The 22951-nt window shown below is 37.1% G+C and overlaps 1 long non-coding RNA gene across 2 annotated transcripts; it reads left to right on the top strand.

Moving 5' to 3' along the window:
* Positions 1 to 11292: 11292 nt before the first annotated feature.
* Positions 11293 to 14317, top strand: LOC140586352 (uncharacterized). Of its 2 annotated transcripts, XR_011988183.1 has the most exons (3): positions 11293 to 12300; positions 12404 to 12471; positions 12567 to 14317. It is a non-coding gene; the product is annotated as an uncharacterized lncRNA (long non-coding RNA). The 2 variants fall into 2 exon arrangements; XR_011988182.1 differs by having other exon boundaries at positions 11293 to 12471.
* Positions 14318 to 22951: the final 8634 nt, after the last annotated feature.

Genomic DNA, 22951 nt, shown 5'->3' with positions numbered 1-22951 from the left:
ATGAAATCTTCATTTCGTGTTAGTTTGTCATGATTTCTTCACGAAAACACATTTTCCTATAATGGTAGGTCGAACTCTAATAGGGGAAACGCAGGTTTCATGAAATGAACTCAGAATTTCAAGTTATGATGAAAACATCATTTCGTGTTAGTTTGTCATGATTTCTTCACGAAAACACATTTTCCAATAATGATAGGTCGAACTCTTATAGGGGAAACGCAGGTTTCATGAAATGAACTCAGAATTTCAAGTTATGATGAAAACTTCATTTCGTATTAGTTTGTCATGATTTCTTCACGAAAACACATTTTCCTATAATGGTAGGTCGAACTCTTAAAGGGGAAACGCAGATTTCATGAAATGAACTCAGAATTTCAAGTTATGATGAAAACATCATTTCGTGTTAGTTTGTCATGATTTCTTCATGAAAACACATTTTCCTATAATGGTAGGTCGAACTTTTATAGGGGAAACGCAGGTTTCATGAAATGAACTCAGAATTTCAAGTTATGATGAAATCTTCATTTCGTGGTAGTTTGTCATGATTTCTTCACGAAAACACATTTTCCTATAATGGTAGGTCGAACTCTTACAGGGGAAACGCAGGTTTCATGAAATAAACTCAGAATTTCAAGTTATGATGAAATCTTCATTTCGTGGTAGTTTGTCATGATTTCTTCACGAAAACACATTTTCCAATAATGGTAGGTCGAACTCTTATAGGGGAAACGCAGGTTTCATGAAATCAGGTTTCACGAAGCTTCATTTCGTGGTAGTTTGTCATGATTTCTTCACGAAAACACATTTTCCTATAATGGTAGGTCGAACTCTTATAGGGGAAACGCAGGTTTCATGAAATGGACTCAGAATTTCAAGTTATGATGAAAACTTGATTTCGTGTTAGTTTGTCATGATTTCTTCACGAAAACACATTTTCCTATAATGGTAGGTCGAACTCTTATAGGGGAAACGCAGGTTTCATGAAATGAACTCAGAATTTCAAGTTATGATGAAAACTTCATTTCTTGTTAGTTTGTCATGATTTCTTCACGAAAACACATTTTCCTATAATGGTAGGTCGAACTCTTATAGGGGAAACGCAGGTTTCATGAAATGAACTCAGAATTTCAAGTTATGATGAAAACTTGATTTCGTGGTAGTTTGTCATGATTTCTTCACGAAAACACATTTTCCTATAATGGTAGGTCGAACTCTTATAGGGGAAACGCAGGTTTCATGAAATGAACTCAGAATTTCAAGTTATGATGAAAACTTCATTTCGTGGTAGTTTGTCATGATTTCTTCACGAAAACACATTTTCCTATAATGGTAGGTCGAACTCTTATAGGGGAAACGCAGGTTTCATGAAATGAACTCAGAATTTCAAGTTATGATGAAATCTTCATTTCGTGGTAGTTTGTCATGATTTCTTCACGAAAACACATTTTTCAATAATGGTAGGTCGAACTCTTATAGGGGAAACGCAGGTTTCATGAAATCAGGTTTCACGAAGCTTCATTTCGTGGTAGTTTGTCATGATTTCTTCACGAAAACACATTTTCCTATAATGGTAGGTCGAACTCTTATAGGGGAAACGCAGGTTTCATGAAATGAACTCAGAATTTCAAGTTATGATGAAAACTTCATTTCGTGGTAGTTTGTCATGATTTCTTCACGAAAACACATTTTCCTATAATGGTAGGTCGAACTGTTATAGGGGAAACACAGGTTTCATGAAATGAACTCAGAATTTCAAGTTATGATGAAATCTTCATTTCGTGTTATTTTGTCATGATTTCTTCACGAAAACACATTTTCCTATAATGGTAGGTCGAACTCTTACAGGGAAAACGCAGGTTTCATGAAATGAACTCAGAATTTCAAGTTATGATGAAGTCTTCATTTCGTGTTAGTTTGTCATGATTTCTTCACGAAAACACATTTTCCTATAATGGTAGGTCGAACTCTTATAGGGGAAACGCAGGTTTCATGAAATGAACTCAGAATTTCAAGTTATGATGAAAACTTCATTTCGTGTTAGTTTGTCATGATTTCTTCACGAAAACACATTTTCCTATAATGGTAGGTCGAACTCTTATAGGGGAAACGCAGGTTTCATGAAATGAACTCAGAATTTCAAGTTATGATGAAAACTTGATTTCGTGGTAGTTTGTCATGATTTCTTCACGAAAACACATTTTCCTATAATGGTAGGTCGAACTCTTATAGGGGAAACGCAGGTTTCATGAAATGGACTCAGAATTTCAAGTTATGATGAAAACTTCATTTCGTGGTAGTTTGTCATGATTTCTTCACGAAAACACATTTTCCTATAATGGTAGGTCGAACTCTTATAGGGGAAACGCAGGTTTCATGAAATGAACTCAGAATTTCAAGTTATGATGAAATCTTCATTTCGTGGTAGTTTGTCATGATTTCTTCACGAAAACACATTTTTCAATAATGGTAGGTCGAACTCTTATAGGGGAAACGCAGGTTTCATGAAATCAGGTTTCACGAAGCTTCATTTCGTGGTAGTTTGTCATGATTTCTTCACGAAAACACATTTTCCTATAATGGTAGGTCGAACTCTTATAGGGGAAACGCAGGTTTCATGAAATGAACTCAGAATTTCAAGTTATGATGAAAACTTCATTTCGTGGTAGTTTGTCATGATTTCTTCACGAAAACACATTTTCCTATAATGGTAGGTCGAACTGTTATAGGGGAAACACAGGTTTCATGAAATGAACTCAGAATTTCAAGTTATGATGAAATCTTCATTTCGTGTTATTTTGTCATGATTTCTTCACGAAAACACATTTTCCTATAATGGTAGGTCGAACTCTTACAGGGAAAACGCAGGTTTCATGAAATGAACTCAGAATTTCAAGTTATGATGAAGTCTTCATTTCGTGTTAGTTTGTCATGATTTCTTCACGAAAACACATTTTCCTATAATGGTAGGTCGAACTCTTATAGGGGAAACGCAGGATTCATGAAATGAACTCAGAATTTCAAGTTATGATGAAATCTTCATTTCGTGTTAGTTTGTCATGATTTCTTCACGAAAACACATTTTCCTATAATGGTAGGTCGAACTCTAATAGGGGAAACGCAGGTTTCATGAAATGAACTCAGAATTTCAAGTTATGATGAAAACATCATTTCGTGTTAGTTTGTCATGATTTCTTCACGAAAACACATTTTCCAATAATGGTAGGTCGAACTCTTATAGGGGAAACGCAGGTTTCATGAAATGAACTCAGAATTTCAAGTTATGATGAAAACTTCATTTCGTGTTAGTTTGTCATGATTTCTTCATGAAAACACATTTTCCTATAATGGTAGGTCGAACTTTTATAGGGGAAACGCAGGTTTCATGAAATGAACTCAGAATTTCAAGTTATGATGAAATCTTCATTTCGTGGTAGTTTGTCATGATTTCTTCACGAAAACACATTTTCCTATAATGGTAGGTCGAACTCTTACAGGGGAAACGCAGGTTTCATGAAATAAACTCAGAATTTCAAGTTATGATGAAATCTTCATTTCGTGGTAGTTTGTCATGATTTCTTCACGAAAACACATTTTCCTATAATGGTAGGTCGAACTCTTATAGGGGAAACGCAGGTTTCATGAAATGAACTCAGAATTTCAAGTTATGATGAAATCTTCATTTCGTGGTAGTTTGTCATGATTTCTTCACGAAAACACATTTTCCAATAATGGTAGGTCGAACTCTTATAGGGGAAACGCAGGTTTCATGAAATCAGGTTTCACGAAGCTTCATTTCGTGGTAGTTTGTCATGATTTCTTCACGAAAACACATTTTCCTATAATGGTAGGTCGAACTCTTATAGGGGAAACGCAGGTTTCATGAAATGAACTCAGAATTTCAAGTTATGATGAAAACTTCATTTCGTGTTAGTTTGTCATGATTTCTTCACGAAAACACATTTTCCTATAATGGTAGGTCGAACTCTTATAGGGGAAACGCAGGTTTCATGAAATGAACTCAGAATTTCAAGTTATGATGAAAACTTCATTTCGTGTTAGTTTGTCATGATTTCTTCACGAAAACACATTTTCCTATAATGGTAGGTCGAACTCTTATAGGGGAAACGCAGGTTTCATGAAATGGACTCAGAATTTCAAGTTATGATGAAAACTTGATTTCGTGTTAGTTTGTCATGATTTCTTCACGAAAACACATTTTCCTATAATGGTAGGTCGAACTCTTATAGGGGAAACGCAGGTTTCATGAAATGAACTCAGAATTTCAAGTTATGATGAAAACTTGATTTCGTGTTAGTTTGTCATGATTTCTTCACGAAAACACATTTTCCTATAATGGTAGGTCGAACTCTTATAGGGGAAACGCAGGTTTCATGAAATGAACTCAGAATTTCAAGTTATGATGAAAACTTCATTTCGTGTTAGTTTGTCATGATTTCTTCACGAAAACACATTTTCCTATAATGGTAGGTCGAACTCTTATAGGGGAAACGCAGGTTTCATGAAATGAACTCAGAATTTCAAGTTATGATGAAAACTTGATTTCGTGGTAGTTTGTCATGATTTCTTCACGAAAACACATTTTCCTATAATGGTAGGTCGAACTCTTATAGGGGAAACGCAGGTTTCATGAAATGGACTCAGAATTTCAAGTTATGATGAAAACTTGATTTCGTGTTAGTTTGTCATGATTTCTTCACGAAAACACATTTTCCTATAATGGTAGGTCGAACTCTTATAGGGGAAACGCAGGTTTCATGAAATGAACTCAGAATTTCAAGTTATGATGAAAACTTCATTTCGTGTTAGTTTGTCATGATTTCTTCACGAAAACACATTTTCCTATAATGGTAGGTCGAACTCTTATAGGGGAAACGCAGGTTTCATGAAATGAACTCAGAATTTCAAGTTATGATGAAAACTTGATTTCGTGGTAGTTTGTCATGATTTCTTCACGAAAACACATTTTCCTATAATGGTAGGTCGAACTCTTATAGGGGAAACGCAGGTTTCATGAAATGAACTCAGAATTTCAAGTTATGATGAAAACTTCATTTCGTGGTAGTTTGTCATGATTTCTTCACGAAAACACATTTTCCTATAATGGTAGGTCGAACTCTTATAGGGGAAACGCAGGTTTCATGAAATGAACTCAGAATTTCAAGTTATGATGAAAACTTCATTTCGTGGTAGTTTGTCATGATTTCTTCACGAAAACACATTTTCCTATAATGGTAGGTCGAACTGTTATAGGGGAAACACAGGTTTCATGAAATGAACTCAGAATTTCAAGTTATGATGAAATCTTCATTTCGTGTTATTTTGTCATGATTTCTTCACGAAAACACATTTTCCTATAATGGTAGGTCGAACTCTTACAGGGAAAACGCAGGTTTCATGAAATGAACTCAGAATTTCAAGTTATGATGAAGTCTTCATTTCGTGTTAGTTTGTCATGATTTCTTCACGAAAACACATTTTCCTATAATGGTAGGTCGAACTCTTAAAGGGGAAACGCAGGTTTCATGAAATGAACTCAGAATTTCAAGTTATGATGAAAACTTGATTTCGTGTTAGTTTGTCATGATTTCTTCACGAAAACACATTTTCCTATAATGGTAGGTCGAACTCTTATAGGGGAAACGCAGGTTTCATGAAATGAACTCAGAATTTCAAGTTATGATGAAAACTTCATTTCGTGTTAGTTTGTCATGATTTCTTCACGAAAACACATTTTCCTATAATGGTAGGTCGAACTCTTATAGGGGAAACGCAGGTTTCATGAAATGAACTCAGAATTTCAAGTTATGATGAAAACTTGATTTCGTGGTAGTTTGTCATGATTTCTTCACGAAAACACATTTTCCTATAATGGTAGGTCGAACTCTTATAGGGGAAACGCAGGTTTCATGAAATGGACTCAGAATTTCAAGTTATGATGAAAACTTGATTTCGTGTTAGTTTGTCATGATTTCTTCACGAAAACACATTTTCCTATAATGGTAGGTCGAACTCTTATAGGGGAAACGCAGGTTTCATGAAATGAACTCAGAATTTCAAGTTATGATGAAAACTTCATTTCGTGTTAGTTTGTCATGATTTCTTCACGAAAACACATTTTCCTATAATGGTAGGTCGAACTCTTATAGGGGAAACGCAGGTTTCATGAAATGAACTCAGAATTTCAAGTTATGATGAAAACTTGATTTCGTGGTAGTTTGTCATGATTTCTTCACGAAAACACATTTTCCTATAATGGTAGGTCGAACTCTTATAGGGGAAACGCAGGTTTCATGAAATGAACTCAGAATTTCAAGTTATGATGAAAACTTCATTTCGTGGTAGTTTGTCATGATTTCTTCACGAAAACACATTTTCCTATAATGGTAGGTCGAACTCTTATAGGGGAAACGCAGGTTTCATGAAATGAACTCAGAATTTCAAGTTATGATGAAAACTTCATTTCGTGGTAGTTTGTCATGATTTCTTCACGAAAACACATTTTCCTATAATGGTAGGTCGAACTGTTATAGGGGAAACACAGGTTTCATGAAATGAACTCAGAATTTCAAGTTATGATGAAATCTTCATTTCGTGTTATTTTGTCATGATTTCTTCACGAAAACACATTTTCCTATAATGGTAGGTCGAACTCTTACAGGGAAAACGCAGGTTTTATGAAATGAACTCAGAATTTCAAGTTATGATGAAGTCTTCATTTCGTGTTAGTTTGTCATGATTTCTTCACGAAAACACATTTTCCTATAATGGTAGGTCGAACTCTTAAAGGGGAAACGCAGATTTCATGAAATGAACTCAGAATTTCAAGTTATGATGAAAACATCATTTCGTGTTAGTTTGTCATGATTTCTTCATGAAAACACATTTTCCTATAATGGTAGGTCGAACTTTTATAGGGGAAACGCAGGTTTCATGAAATGAACTCAGAATTTCAAGTTATGATGAAATCTTCATTTCGTGGTAGTTTGTCATGATTTCTTCACGAAAACACATTTTCCTATAATGGTAGGTCGAACTCTTACAGGGGAAACGCAGGTTTCATGAAATGAACTCAGAATTTCAAGTTATGATGAAATCTTCATTTCGTGGTAGTTTGTCATGATTTCTTCACGAAAACACATTTTCCTATAATGGTAGGTCGAACTCTTATAGGGGAAACGCAGGTTTCATGAAATGAACTCAGAATTTCAAGTTATGATGAAATCTTCATTTCGTGGTAGTTTGTCATGATTTCTTCACGAAAACACATTTTCCAATAATGGTAGGTCGAACTCTTATAGGGGAAACGCAGGTTTCATGAAATCAGGTTTCACGAAGCTTCATTTCGTGGTAGTTTGTCATGATTTCTTCACGAAAACACATTTTCCTATAATGGTAGGTCGAACTCTTATAGGGGAAACGCAGGTTTCATGAAATGAACTCAGAATTTCAAGTTATGATGAAAACTTCATTTCGTGTTAGTTTGTCATGATTTCTTCACGAAAACACATTTTCCTATAATGGTAGGTCGAACTCTTATAGGGGAAACGCAGGTTTCATGAAATGAACTCAGAATTTCAAGTTATGATGAAAACTTCATTTCGTGTTAGTTTGTCATGATTTCTTCACGAAAACACATTTTCCTATAATGGTAGGTCGAACTCTTATAGGGGAAACGCAGGTTTCATGAAATGGACTCAGAATTTCAAGTTATGATGAAAACTTGATTTCGTGTTAGTTTGTCATGATTTCTTCACGAAAACACATTTTCCTATAATGGTAGGTCGAACTCTTATAGGGGAAACGCAGGTTTCATGAAATGAACTCAGAATTTCAAGTTATGATGAAAACTTGATTTCGTGTTAGTTTGTCATGATTTCTTCACGAAAACACATTTTCCTATAATGGTAGGTCGAACTCTTATAGGGGAAACGCAGGTTTCATGAAATGAACTCAGAATTTCAAGTTATGATGAAAACTTCATTTCGTGTTAGTTTGTCATGATTTCTTCACGAAAACACATTTTCCTATAATGGTAGGTCGAACTCTTATAGGGGAAACGCAGGTTTCATGAAATGAACTCAGAATTTCAAGTTATGATGAAAACTTCATTTCGTGTTAGTTTGTCATGATTTCTTCACGAAAACACATTTTCCTATAATGGTAGGTCGAACTCTTATAGGGGAAACGCAGGTTTCATGAAATGAACTCAGAATTTCAAGTTATGATGAAAACTTCATTTCGTGTTAGTTTGTCATGATTTCTTCACGAAAACACATTTTCCTATAATGGTAGGTCGAACTCTTATAGGGGAAACGCAGGTTTCATGAAATGGACTCAGAATTTCAAGTTATGATGAAAACTTGATTTCGTGTTAGTTTGTCATGATTTCTTCACGAAAACACATTTTCCTATAATGGTAGGTCGAACTCTTATAGGGGAAACGCAGGTTTCATGAAATGAACTCAGAATTTCAAGTTATGATGAAAACTTGATTTCGTGTTAGTTTGTCATGATTTCTTCACGAAAACACATTTTCCTATAATGGTAGGTCGAACTCTTATAGGGGAAACGCAGGTTTCATGAAATGAACTCAGAATTTCAAGTTATGATGAAAACTTCATTTCGTGTTAGTTTGTCATGATTTCTTCACGAAAACACATTTTCCTATAATGGTAGGTCGAACTCTTATAGGGGAAACGCAGGTTTCATGAAATGAACTCAGAATTTCAAGTTATGATGAAAACTTGATTTCGTGGTAGTTTGTCATGATTTCTTCACGAAAACACATTTTCCTATAATGGTAGGTCGAACTCTTATAGGGGAAACGCAGGTTTCATGAAATGGACTCAGAATTTCAAGTTATGATGAAAACTTGATTTCGTGTTAGTTTGTCATGATTTCTTCACGAAAACACATTTTCCTATAATGGTAGGTCGAACTCTTATAGGGGAAACGCAGGTTTCATGAAATGAACTCAGAATTTCAAGTTATGATGAAAACTTCATTTCGTGTTAGTTTGTCATGATTTCTTCACGAAAACACATTTTCCTATAATGGTAGGTCGAACTCTTATAGGGGAAACGCAGGTTTCATGAAATGGACTCAGAATTTCAAGTTATGATGAAAACTTGATTTCGTGGTAGTTTGTCATGATTTCTTCACGAAAACACATTTTCCTATAATGGTAGGTCGAACTCTTATAGGGGAAACGCAGGTTTCATGAAATGAACTCAGAATTTCAAGTTATGATGAAAACTTCATTTCGTGGTAGTTTGTCATGATTTCTTCACGAAAACACATTTTCCTATAATGGTAGGTCGAACTCTTATAGGGGAAACGCAGGTTTCATGAAATGAACTCAGAATTTCAAGTTATGATGAAATCTTCATTTCGTGGTAGTTTGTCATGATTTCTTCACGAAAACACATTTTTCAATAATGGTAGGTCGAACTCTTATAGGGGAAACGCAGGTTTCATGAAATGAACTCAGAATTTCAAGTTATGATGAAAACTTGATTTCGTGGTAGTTTGTCATGATTTCTTCAAGAAAACACATTTTCCTATAATGGTAGGTCGAACTCTTATAGGGGAAACGCAGGTTTCATGAAATGGACTCAGAATTTCAAGTTATGATGAAAACTTGATTTCGTGTTAGTTTGTCATGATTTCTTCACGAAAACACATTTTCCTATAATGGTAGGTCGAACTCTTATAGGGGAAACGCAGGTTTCATGAAATGAACTCAGAATTTCAAGTTATGATGAAAACTTCATTTCGTGTTAGTTTGTCATGATTTCTTCACGAAAACACATTTTCCTATAATGGTAGGTCGAACTCTTATAGGGGAAACGCAGGTTTCATGAAATGAACTCAGAATTTCAAGTTATGATGAAAACTTGATTTCGTGGTAGTTTGTCATGATTTCTTCACGAAAACACATTTTCCTATAATGGTAGGTCGAACTCTTATAGGGGAAACGCAGGTTTCATGAAATGAACTCAGAATTTCAAGTTATGATGAAAACTTCATTTCGTGGTAGTTTGTCATGATTTCTTCACGAAAACACATTTTCCTATAATGGTAGGTCGAACTCTTATAGGGGAAACGCAGGTTTCATGAAATGAACTCAGAATTTCAAGTTATGATGAAATCTTCATTTCGTGGTAGTTTGTCATGATTTCTTCACGAAAACACATTTTTCAATAATGGTAGGTCGAACTCTTATAGGGGAAACGCAGGTTTCATGAAATCAGGTTTCACGAAGCTTCATTTTGTGGTAGTTTGTCATGATTTCTTCACGAAAACACATTTTCCTATAATGGTAGGTCGAACTCTTATAGGGGAAACGCAGGTTTCATGAAATGAACTCAGAATTTCAAGATATGATGAAAACTTCATTTCGTGGTAGTTTGTCATGATTTCTTCACGAAAACACATTTTCCTATAATGGTAGGTCGAACTCTAATAGGGGAAACGCAGGTTTCATGAAATGAACTCAGAATTTCAAGTTATGATGAAATCTTCATTTCGTGTTAGTTTGTCATGATTTCTTCACGAAAACACATTTTCCTATAATGGTAGGTCGAACTCTTATAGGGGAAATGCAGGTTTCATGAAACGAACTCAGAATTTCAAGTTATGATGAAAACATCATTTCGTGTTAGTTTGTCATGATTTCTTCACGAAAACACATTTTCCTATAATGGTAGGTCGAACTGTTATAGGGGAAACGCAGGTTTCACGAAATGAACTCAGAATTTCAAGTTATGATGAAGTCTTCATTTCGTGTTAGTTTGTCATGATTTCTTCACGGAAACACATTTTCCTATAATGGTAGGTCGAACTCTTATAGGGGAAACGCAGGTTTCATGAAATGAACTCAGAATTTCAAGTTATGATGAAAACTTCATTTCGTGGTATTTGTCATGATTTCTTCACGAAAACACATTTTCCTATAATGGTAGGTCGAACTCTTATAGAGGAAACGCAGGTTTCATGAAATGAACTCAGAATTTCAAGTTATGATGAAATCTTCATTTCGTGTTAGTTTGTCATGATTTCTTCACGAAAACACATTTTCTTATAATGGTAGGTCGAACTCTAATAGGGGAAACAGAGAGATGGAGAATGCCGCTTTTGTCAAAATGACAGGTTGGGTCAAAGGTCACAAAGGTCAAATAAATCAAAAAGTGACAGGCGGTGGGTGCAAGCCGGGTGACGTCATGAGGTAGTGGGAGGGGGGGCTTTTTTTTTTGGCTGTGAGCCAGTTGAGCGTTGGGATAGGGGTTTATTTGTATATAGTTTATTTATTTATTATAATTTAATTATTTATTATTATTTAATTATTTATTATAATGTAATTATTATTTTATATTGAGTAGAGTGCTTATGAGTGTGTTGTTTTGTCTGCATCCACCGGGTGCCGAGCAGGGGGGGACTGAGCAGGGGGGGTTAAGGTCCCAAACACTGGGTCTGAGTGGGGGTGGGTTACCTGATGGAGTGTGAGCGTACGCTGTACCACCGTGGTAAGGTCCGTGGCTTTGGAGAATCTGTGGAAAAGGGCTCTGAGAGAGCGATGCTGTGTCTGTTGCGGTACCGTGGTAAGGTCCCGTGGCTTTGGATAATCCGCAAAGGACTCGGAGAGAGCGATGCCGGAGAGCTGAGAGTTGTGCTGCGCGAGACTGAAAGAAATCCTGTGAGAATGACCAAGTTGGAGCTAAGAATGAGAGGAGGAGCTGGGTCTGACGTCCAGTAAAAAAACGCTTAGCAGTAGTTTGACCGTCTGTGTGTGTGTGTATGTGTGTGTGTGTGTGAAAGCCGACACCCCCCTGCAGCAGTAGCAGTTTGGCCTTGTGTTTTTCCTCATGCAACCTATGTACATCCCGATAGGTCAAATCCCGGTCAAACTGTAATTTCGGCCACAGATCAAGTTTGACACTTTGTATTTCAGTAAATTTTGTTAAAAGTTTTGTCTTTTCCCCCCGACTCCCCGCCACACATCAAGTTTGACATTTTGTATTTCAGTAAATTTTGTCTTTTCCCCCCGACTCCCCCCATACCGTCTACGCAGTTAAAACGTACATCGAAATAGACAACAGATAAAACTTGACAGGACGTATATTTCTCCTTAAAGAATCCTAAAAAGTAAGCAACCGGTGAAATTTTTATTACCTTGAGAAGGGTCCCCCTCCTTTGGTAAAGAGACACAAGTACCCCACACCCCGTATCATCAAGGCATTGCCCTACTGGAAAGAGAAAACTACATGGGACCTGCATAGAGTAAGTATATTATTTCTTTTACGCGTGTTTTATGATATTTTACGCGTGTTTTATGATAAACACAATACAATAAAATAACTTAAAATAATTATTTTATTTTTAGAGATTCAGCTATTTTGGGTTTGTTTTTTTTTCTCTACGGGAGACACTGCGGATAGAAAACTCCATATAGTGAGTATATTATTTCTTTTATACATATGATAAACGCTATACATTAAAAATAACTTATTCTAATAATAGGTATTCTCTATTATTTTATGTACAAGAGAGACGGCACGGACCGGTCAAGAGAAAATCTACGCAAGACCTGAATCAGCAGGTATGGATGGAGCAACACCCCCCCTCCTATACCTGAAGCGCTATTAAATGAAATAGACAACATCAACAACGCTAATAATGATGAAAATGATGCGGTTTACTTTGCTCAACACGACTCGCCACCCGCAGCGTCTGGTGAAGCGACGGCCCAAGAGCCCTGTTTGCTACCATCCTTAGAGACATTATTAATAACCTTCCGGTGCTGATAGGGTCGGCACCGACCCATTTTTAAGTTTAACATGCATAAAAGCACCACATATATTTGTGCATACTCTTAAAACAAAAGGCTCCATATTGAACCTTTTAGCTTGGTACATATATGACACTCCTTGGACATTCTCAATTAAAAGAAATGGCACCTTTTTGAAGGCAATGGTTATATTTCCTCTGGTTAGAACCCCTATAGTTCTATATAGCACACCCAAGAACCTTTTTTTTCGAAATATATACTGCATCAAAGTTTTTTGACTTTGTCAGGAATCTCTATTTAAACTAAATAAATTAAAACAAAATCAAGGTAAGGCATCCCCACACATGTAAGGTAAGATAAGACCAGTTCAGTTTATTTATATAATTCTCTAGAGGTTTATTTTATCATTATTTTTTATTGAAAACGAGAGGAATGCTGTCAAAAGAAAGGTCCAGAAAGCCACACCAAAAATATTAAAACCAATCTTTTCATGGATAAGGAAGCCTAACAAGGTAACCAAGAAGTAAGAAACAAATTGGATGATAAATAATTGTTTTGAGGGTATCTTATGGCTGATGTACTGTAAGACACGTGCTGCTTGACACCGACCCGTCTAACATAAGAGACAGGAACAGAAAGCTAACATAGGCCGAAGGTTAAGCGTGTTAAATGAAAGGCAGCGGGATAATTCCCCATAATGCCGCACCATAACAAAATCAAACGCGACGTGAAAACGTTTAATAGACCTCAATAAAAATGTCAGGGACGTCTACGACAAACGCAGATTGTTGCCTATTGGGGAAACTGCCTTTTGGATACCGAAATGTAAAACTAGCAGCATCGCAAAAAGGGTGTTGTAAGTCTTTAAAAATATTTCATCGAATGAATTTGTTAGTGTAACATGAAAGTGTTTCAAAGATGTACAGATGTTTTAAAATGTAATATGAAAGTTTTTCAAAGTAAGATGTACAGATGTTTTAAAATGTAATATGAAAGTTTTTCAAAGTAAGATGTACAGATGTTTTAAAATGTAACATGAAAGTTTTTCAAAGTAAGATGTACAGATGTTTTAAAAAATGTAACATGAAAGTTTTTCAAAGTAAGATGTACAGATGCTTTAAAAATGTTCGGGTGTTTTATTTTCTAGACGCGTTGTACAAAAACGGTTTGTTATGTGTACGCAGCGCAAGCATGTTTGTACAAAGTTTTATGCATTCAGTTTGCGAATCAGTTTTGAAATCTAATATGAACGTGGCTTTTATTTTACAAAAACAAAGTTGCAAAAAATTTGTAGGCTCTTTATCAAAGCAGATTTTGTTAATATAACATGAAGTTTTTTTTTATTATTTTCAAAGTTGCACAAGGGTTTTAAAATGTAACATGTACACGTGTGTTTTATTTTTCAAACTTGTACAAAAACGTGTGTGTACATTTATCAAATGAGTTTTAAAATGCAACATGTACAGGTATTTTATTATTCAAAATAAAAGTTGTACATACATTTTGTTATATGTATGCAGCACGGTCATGTTTTTAAAATGTGCTAATATTTGCGGGATGGTGGGAATGGAATGCTGTCAAAAGAAAGGTCCAGAAAGCCACACCAAAAATATTAAAACCAATCTTTTCATGGATAAGGAAGCCTAACAAGGTAACCAAGAAGTAAGAAACAAATTGGATGATAAATAATTGTTTTGAGGGTATCTTATGGCTGATGTACTGTAAGACACGTGCTGCTTGACACCGACCCGTCTAACATAAGAGACAGGAACAGAAAGCTAACATAGGCCGAAGGTTAAGCGTGTTAAATGAAAGGCAGCGGGATAATTCCCCATAATGCCGCACTATAACAAAATCAAACGCGACGTGAAAACGTTTAATAGACCTCAATAAAAATGTCAGGGACGTCTACGACAAACGCAGATTGTTGCCTAGTGGGGAAACTGCCTTTTGGATACCGAAATGTAAAACTAGCAGCATCGCAAAAAGGGTGTTGTAAGTCTTTAAAAATATTTCATCGAATGAATTTGTTAGTGTAACATGAAAGTGTTTCAAAGATGTACAGATGTTTTAAAATGTAATATGAAAGTTTTTCAAAGTAAGATGTACAGATGTTTTAAAATGTAACATGAAAGTTTTTCAAAGTAAGATGTACAGATGTTTTAAAAAATGTAACATGAAAGTTTTTCAAAGTAAGATGTACAGATGCTTTAAAAATGTTCGGGTGTTTTATTTTCTAGACGCGTTGTACAAAAACGGTTTGTTATGTGTACGCAGCGCAAGCATGTTTGTACAAAGTTTTATGCATTCATTTTGCGAATCAGTTTTGAAATCTAATATGAACGTGGCTTTTATTTTACAAAAACAAAGTTGCAAAAAATTTGTAGGCTCTTTATCAAAGCAGATTTTGTTAATATAACATGAAGTTTTTTTTTATTATTTTCAAAGTTGCACAAGGGTTTTAAAATGTAACATGTACACGTGTGTTTTATTTTTCAAACTTGTACAAAAACGTGTGTGTACATTTATCAAATGAGTTTTAAAATGCAACATGTACAGGTATTTTATTATTCAAAATAAAAGTTGTACATACATTTTGTTATATGTATGCAGCACGGTCATGTTTTTAAAATGTGCTAATATTTGCGGGATGGTGGGAATAAAGCGTATTTAAAAGGGGTACCTCTCGTGGAATCTACCAATCTTTAGCAGCTTTTGAACCCTGAGCCACACGGGGACTGGGGTTTTTAACCGTGAGACTCGACACCTAGCTACGCATTAGATCCTTACTTCAGCAATGGTCCCCATGTACCCAGTGTAGGGTCAGGTCCATCGCAAGAGAATGTCTCCGCCGTGAAAGAACGATCCACCAGCATTTTGTGTATCAACGAATCTGTAATCATTCTTTCCATTCATTATATGCTGAGTTTTCCAAAATTGTTTTTTAGCTGAAGCATCAAAAGCTGTAACTTCGAGTGCACCTGGTTTAATAGCATTTTATTTATAACAGTAGGAGCTTGTAAACTGCATTTAGCGGTCGCATGAAAACACATTAAAAACTTTAAAGAATAAAGCTTTAGTTATTTTTAATAAAGACGGCTTTCTAGTAAATGGTTTTCCTACAAGGTGACCCCGCGGCCTATACTTAAGACATCCGGGCGCCTGATTTGAGATGTTTACTGAGGACGGTATGTTAAGTTAACAGTGGTGACTGAGCTGCACCGTGTTTGACTCTTAATGAAACTTAGACCTAATTCAACAGAACCAGTCGTCATCCACTTTGCAGTGAGATTTCTGTGCGAAATGTGAACAAAGATTCATTTTCTTACTTTACCACTTATCGGATAATAAGGGAAATGGCAGCGGCAATAACCTACACAGTTATTTGTTCCTTCCATATGTATATATATAGCACCGCAGAACGTTTTGCACTTTTTTGCACTATTTGTTTATTGTTTGTTGTGTGTTCTACATGCATGTTTGCACTGGAGGATCTGCTTTTTATTCTCATTGTACATGAGTATAGTGACAATAAAAAGGCATTTCATTCATTCATAATATGTCGGACACAATGGCTCTGAGCACCAGGGAGTCCGCCGTGAGGCGCACGAGCTGCTAGCTGATGTAATGCTGCGAACGGTCGGGGCTCTGACATTCTTAAGGTGCGGCTATCTATCCCCGAGACACTTTAGCCAGGAGCGTGTATATTTGCGCTTATTAATGCTGCAGTGTCAGGGTTTTGCTGACTCTTATAGGAAGCTGGCTAGCAATAACATTTTTAGCTGGTCTTTTTCATTTAGTACATACACGGTTTAGAAGAAAACCTAATCACCATTAAAAAAAATAAATAAATAAACGTACAAAACTATTGAAATCCCCCAGAAGCATGTGCATATTTTTCTGGTTTGCATGTGTGTGTGTGTGTGTGTGTGTGTGTGTGTGTGTGTGTGTGTGGTTACCTAAGCACAGTCGGCCTAGTGTTTGATAGGTGATGGAGAAGCGTACGGTCGTGGGGACAGTAAACTACATGCGCCTATGCCAACATGTGTTTAAGTATAGCGACAAACATGGACGCTTTCTTTAACGTAAAACAGTTAAAGGCTCATACGGTTTTGTTTACATTTTTATTTTTTTAATTTCAAGTAGCCTCTAATCACCTTACATTAGTTCTGATTTACTGTAGTCACCAATCAGAGTATTTTAAAACAATGGCACTGAAATGTCACCACATGTTAAAGCTAACAAAGTAACATGATTATATCAGCGGAACAAACCAGTCGCCGGTACGTATAGACGGATCATGTGTTGCTCAACAATCGACAGCATTTTGAAATCTATTTGTATTTAGACAAATATATTGGGAATAAAGCGTTGTGTTTTAAAAGGCAGACATTGAGGTCGAATTTAAATTGGTCACAATTGTATTGTTTTCCGCAGCTAGAAGTGTCGGCTGAGGTTGATTTTAATTGGCATGTCAGTTTAGGATTCTTGCAGTAGAAGTTATGTAGTGAATTGCGGTACTCTGAAATTAAGTGATATGTGTATTAGAATCGTGAAGCGTCATCTTCCTTTGTTTTAGGTTCACCCCGGGCATTTTATGAATTGTAATGTAATATCAGACAGTGTGTGATGAATTTCTGAAGGCCTGTTATAGGCCTATATGACAATTTCGTGGAAACGTCTCATGGAAAAATGTAGTTGCAGTTTGTCAGGACTAAAGACTGGCTAATGTGACATGGTGAACAAGTCCTGTGGTTAAAGAATGCCGGCCTGTTGCTTAAAACATTGTGTTGTATGCCGAATGTTTCTTGCCCATAGACTACATGTTGCTATACTGTTCCTTTATAATATTCAACTATTATTTTTTAAATCATTTAATGAAATAGGTAAATACCTCATCATTGATGACTATGGTCCACCTGAGTGACAAGTAACCCGTCCTGGACAGAGGTTTCTTCAAGGCCTGTTGTGGGAACCCCATGGTGTAGGATTAAGAGAAAGAATACAGGGAGTGGTACAAATGAGCAGTTGTCCTGCCCCCTTTTACTCATTTTGGATGCTTAAATTACTAAATTGTGATTTTAATGCTCATCTGTATGATTCTATGGTCTGAGCGAGTCTCCAGTACTACATGAATGGTAAACTTAAAAACTCTACTTCTCTTAGCTTAATGATATTTTCTTTTACTGTGTACGATTGGTAGAAATGAAAATCGTGATTTGTCTCTCAGCTTGTGTGTGTGTGTGTGTGTGTGTCTGTGTGTGTGCGTGCGGTGTGTCAACAATGGCAATTATTCACTAAATTCTAAACAAACCCACATATAAAACCCCCTCCCCACCCACCCCAGACACCTATAAAACACAGCATTCTTGCTCTCACCCCCCACTCATTTTGTGAAAAAGCATGTCTGTTGCCAAGACTACAGCTCGTGTCTTGAGTCGTACATACTATGACCCCAGCCACCCGGGGTCATACGGAGGGGCCTCCAGACTGCAGAGAGCCGTGCAGGAAGATACGGGGGAAAAAAGTGGCTACTGATGACATCAGAGAGTGGCTGTCTATGCAAGACAGTTATACTTTACATAAGCCGGCTAAAAAGAATTTCCCCAGGAGCAGAGTGTTTAATACCGAGAGCCATGTATCAGCGGCAGGCCGGTTTATGCGACATGCAAGGGCTGGCGATGTACAACTACCCCATTATGTCACCCTTAAGCAGGCAACATGTGTACCACCCTGTATAATCTATCTACGCCACCAAATGACCCAGGGTTTTGATGGCGTAAAATAAACACGGTCAAGTACTTGTTAGCAATAACGACACAATGTTTTCATGACTCAACTCATTTTATTTAGAAAGCATATAAAAATGAGCAGCCAATCACATTTTGACAGACGTTTACACACCAGCCATAGGGTGCTCGCATGTGTACAAATTGCAGAAATCATTAAACGCCTCATCTACAGCATACTCACAATCACCGTCTTCAGCGAAGCGTTTCAGCTCGCGCAATTTGGCCCGTACATTAATTTGGCCTTTAAGTTCAGAAACTAACACATCGATTGATGCATGTATTTTTACAGGAGCGGTATGAGGGTGAAACATGGCCACCGCCTTTGTGATAATATGTTTAAGCCGTGGCCTATACAGCTTTTTGAACAGCTTTTCAAAATTGTTAAAGAAATAAAACGGTACAGGTTCATAGCGACACGTGTGCTGAAGCAGGCTAGGGTGTTTCACAGTACAGCCGATACAGGTCGCCTTCAAGTCATCTTCGATTAGCCGATCCAGAATAAAGGCAAGTGACCCTTTGATTATCTTCATGGCAGCTACGGTGATGCCGCCACACCCAGAATCTCCAGATAATGATGGAGCCGCAAAACGATCGCGGAAATCATCCAACATCGATGCAGTAACCCGCGATGTATCCATTAGGGCAGAGTCCGCACGCGGAGGTTGTGACTGGAACAGAACCCCATACGGGCACCATGATGCGGCCTGCCGCGGAGTGTATTGAGGAAGCTCTGGTGGCGTTGTATCCATTCGCTGTCCAAAAGTATAGAGGGTCATGGATGGGGATCGCTGGGGGTTAAGTTGAGGAGAAGACTTGTTGTGCTGTATCGACCCAAAAGTAAATTCAGACATGTCCTCCAGGAAAAGGGCTGGTGTCTGGGGAGGTTGGGGAGGGGGTTTTATATGTGGGTTTGCCGTAAGGAGATACTTTAACCCGTCGTTGTACATCGCCAGCCCTTGCATGTCGCATAAACCGGCCTGCCGCTGATACATGGCTCTCGGTATTAAACACTCTGCTCCTGGGGAAATTCTTTTTAGCCGGCTTATGTAAAGTATAACTGTCTTGCATAGACAGCCACTCTCTGATGTCATCAGTAGCCACTTTTTTCCCCCGTATCTTCCTGCACGGCTCTCTGCAGTCTGGAGGCCCCTCCGTATGACCCCGGGTGGCTGGGGTCATAGTATGTACGACTCAAGACACGAGCTGTAGTCTTGGCAACAGACATGCTTTTTCACAAAATGAGTGGGGGGTGAGAGCAAGAATGCTGTGTTTTATAGGTGTCTGGGGTGGGTGGGGAGGGGGTTTTATATGTGGGTTTGTTTAGAATTTAGTGAATAATTGCCATTGTTGACACACCGCACGCACACACACAGACACACACACACACACACACACAAGCTGAGAGACAAATCACGATTTTCATTTCTACCAATCGTACACAGTAAAAGAAAATATCATTAAGCTAAGAGAAGTAGAGTTTTTAAGTTTACCATTCATGTAGTACTGGAGACTCGCTCAGACCATAGAATCATACAGATGAGCATTAAAATCACAATTTAGTAATTTAAGCATCCAAAATGAGTAAAAGGGGGCAGGACAACTGCTCATTTGTACCACTCCCTGTATTCTTTCTCTTAATCCTACACCATGGGGTTCCCACAACAGGCCTTGAAGAAACCTCTGTCCAGGACGGGTTACTTGTCACTCAGGTGGACCATAGTCATCAATGATGAGGTATTTACCTATTTCATTAAATGATTTAAAAAATAATAGTTGAATATTATAAAGGAACAGTATAGCAACATGTAGTCTATGGGCAAGAAACATTCGGCATACAACACAATGTTTTAAGCAACAGGCCGGCATTCTTTAACCACAGGACTTGTTCACCATGTCACATTAGCCAGTCTTTAGTCCTGACAAACTGCAACTACATTTTTCCATGAGACGTTTCCACGAAATTGTCATATAGGCCTATAACAGGCCTTCAGAAATTCATCACACACTGTCTGATATTACATTACAATTCATAAAATGCCCGGGGTGAACCTAAAACAAAGGAAGATGACGCTTCACGATTCTAATACACATATCACTTAATTTCAGAGTACCGCAATTCACTACATAACTTCTACTGCAAGAATCCTAAACTGACATGCCAATTAAAATCAACCTCAGCCGACACTTCTAGCTGCGGAAAACAATACAATTGTGACCAATTTAAATTCGACCTCAATGTCTGCCTTTTAAAACACAACGCTTTATTCCCAATATATTTGTCTAAATACAAATAGATTTCAAAATGCTGTCGATTGTTGAGCAACACATGATCTGTCTATACGTACCGGCGACTGGTTTGTTCCGCTGATATAATCATGTTACTTTGTTAGCTTTAACATGTGGTGACATTTCAGTGCCATTGTTTTAAAATACTCTGATTGGTGACTACAGTAAATCAGAACTAATGTAAGGTGATTAGAGGCTACTTGAAATTAAAAAAATAAAAATGTAAACAAAACCGTATGAGCCTTTAACTGTTTTACGTTAAAGAAAGCGTCCATGTTTGTCGCTATACTTAAACACATGTTGGCATAGGCGCATGTAGTTTACTGTCCCCACGACCGTACGCTTCTCCATCACCTATCAAACACTAGGCCGACTGTGCTTAGGTAACCACACACACACACACACACACACACACACACACACACACACACACAACATGCAAACCAGAAAAATATGCACATGCTTCTGGGGGATTTCAATAGTTTTGTACGTTTATTTATTTATTTTTTTTAATGGTGATTAGGTTTTCTTCTAAACCGTGTATGTACTAAATGAAAAAGACCAGCTAAAAATGTTATTGCTAGCCAGCTTCCTATAAGAGTCAGCAAAACCCTGACACTGCAGCATTAATAAGCGCAAATATACACGCTCCTGGCTAAAGTGTCTCGGGGATAGATAGCCGCACCTTAAGAATGTCAGAGCCCCGACCGTTCGCAGCATTACATCAGCTAGCAGCTCGTGCGCCTCACGGCGGACTCCCTGGTGCTCAGAGCCATTGTGTCCGACATATTATGAATGAATGAAATGCCTTTTTATTGTCACTATACTCATGTACAATGAGAATAAAAAGCAGATCCTCCAGTGCAAACATGCATGTAGAACACACAACAAACAATAAACAAATAGTGCAAAAAAGTGCAAAACGTTCTGCGGTGCTATATATATACATATGGAAGGAACAAATAACTGTGTAGGTTATTGCCGCTGCCATTTCCCTTATTATCCGATAAGTGGTAAAGTAAGAAAATGAATCTTTGTTCACATTTCGCACAGAAATCTCACTGCAAAGTGGATGACGACTGGTTCTGTTGAATTAGGTCTAAGTTTCATTAAGAGTCAAACACGGTGCAGCTCAGTCACCACTGTTAACTTAACATACCGTCCTCAGTAAACATCTCAAATCAGGCGCCCGGATGTCTTAAGTATAGGCCGCGGGGTCACCTTGTAGGAAAACCATTTACTAGAAAGCCGTCTTTATTAAAAATAACTAAAGCTTTATTCTTTAAAGTTTTTAATGTGTTTTCATGCGACCGCTAAATGCAGTTTACAAGCTCCTACTGTTATAAATAAAATGCTATTAAACCAGGTGCACTCGAAGTTACAGCTTTTGATGCTTCAGCTAAAAAACAATTTTGGAAAACTCAGCATATAATGAATGGAAAGAATGATTACAGATTCGTTGATACACAAAATGCTGGTGGATCGTTCTTTCACGGCGGAGACATTCTCTTGCGATGGACCTGACCCTACACTGGGTACATGGGGACCATTGCTGAAGTAAGGATCTAATGCGTAGCTAGGTGTCGAGTCTCACGGTTAAAAACCCCAGTCCCCGTGTGGCTCAGGGTTCAAAAGCTGCTAAAGATTGGTAGATTCCACGAGAGGTACCCCTTTTAAATACGCTTTATTCCCACCATCCCGCAAATATTAGCACATTTTAAAAACATGACCGTGCTGCATACATATAACAAAATGTATGTACAACTTTTATTTTGAATAATAAAATACCTGTACATGTTGCATTTTAAAACTCATTTGATAAATGTACACACACGTTTTTGTACAAGTTTGAAAAATAAAACACACGTGTACATGTTACATTTTAAAACCCTTGTGCAACTTTGAAAATAATAAAAAAAAACTTCATGTTATATTAACAAAATCTGCTTTGATAAAGAGCCTACAAATTTTTTGCAACTTTGTTTTTGTAAAATAAAAGCCACGTTCATATTAGATTTCAAAACTGATTCGCAAAATGAATGCATAAAACTTTGTACAAACATGC

This window comes from Paramormyrops kingsleyae, unplaced genomic scaffold, assembly GCF_048594095.1.
Source record: "Paramormyrops kingsleyae isolate MSU_618 unplaced genomic scaffold, PKINGS_0.4 ups42, whole genome shotgun sequence".
Lineage (NCBI taxonomy): Eukaryota > Metazoa > Chordata > Actinopteri > Osteoglossiformes > Mormyridae > Paramormyrops > Paramormyrops kingsleyae.
The sequence above is the reverse complement of the archived record's forward strand: the minus strand, read 5'-3'. Positions and strand labels throughout refer to the sequence as shown.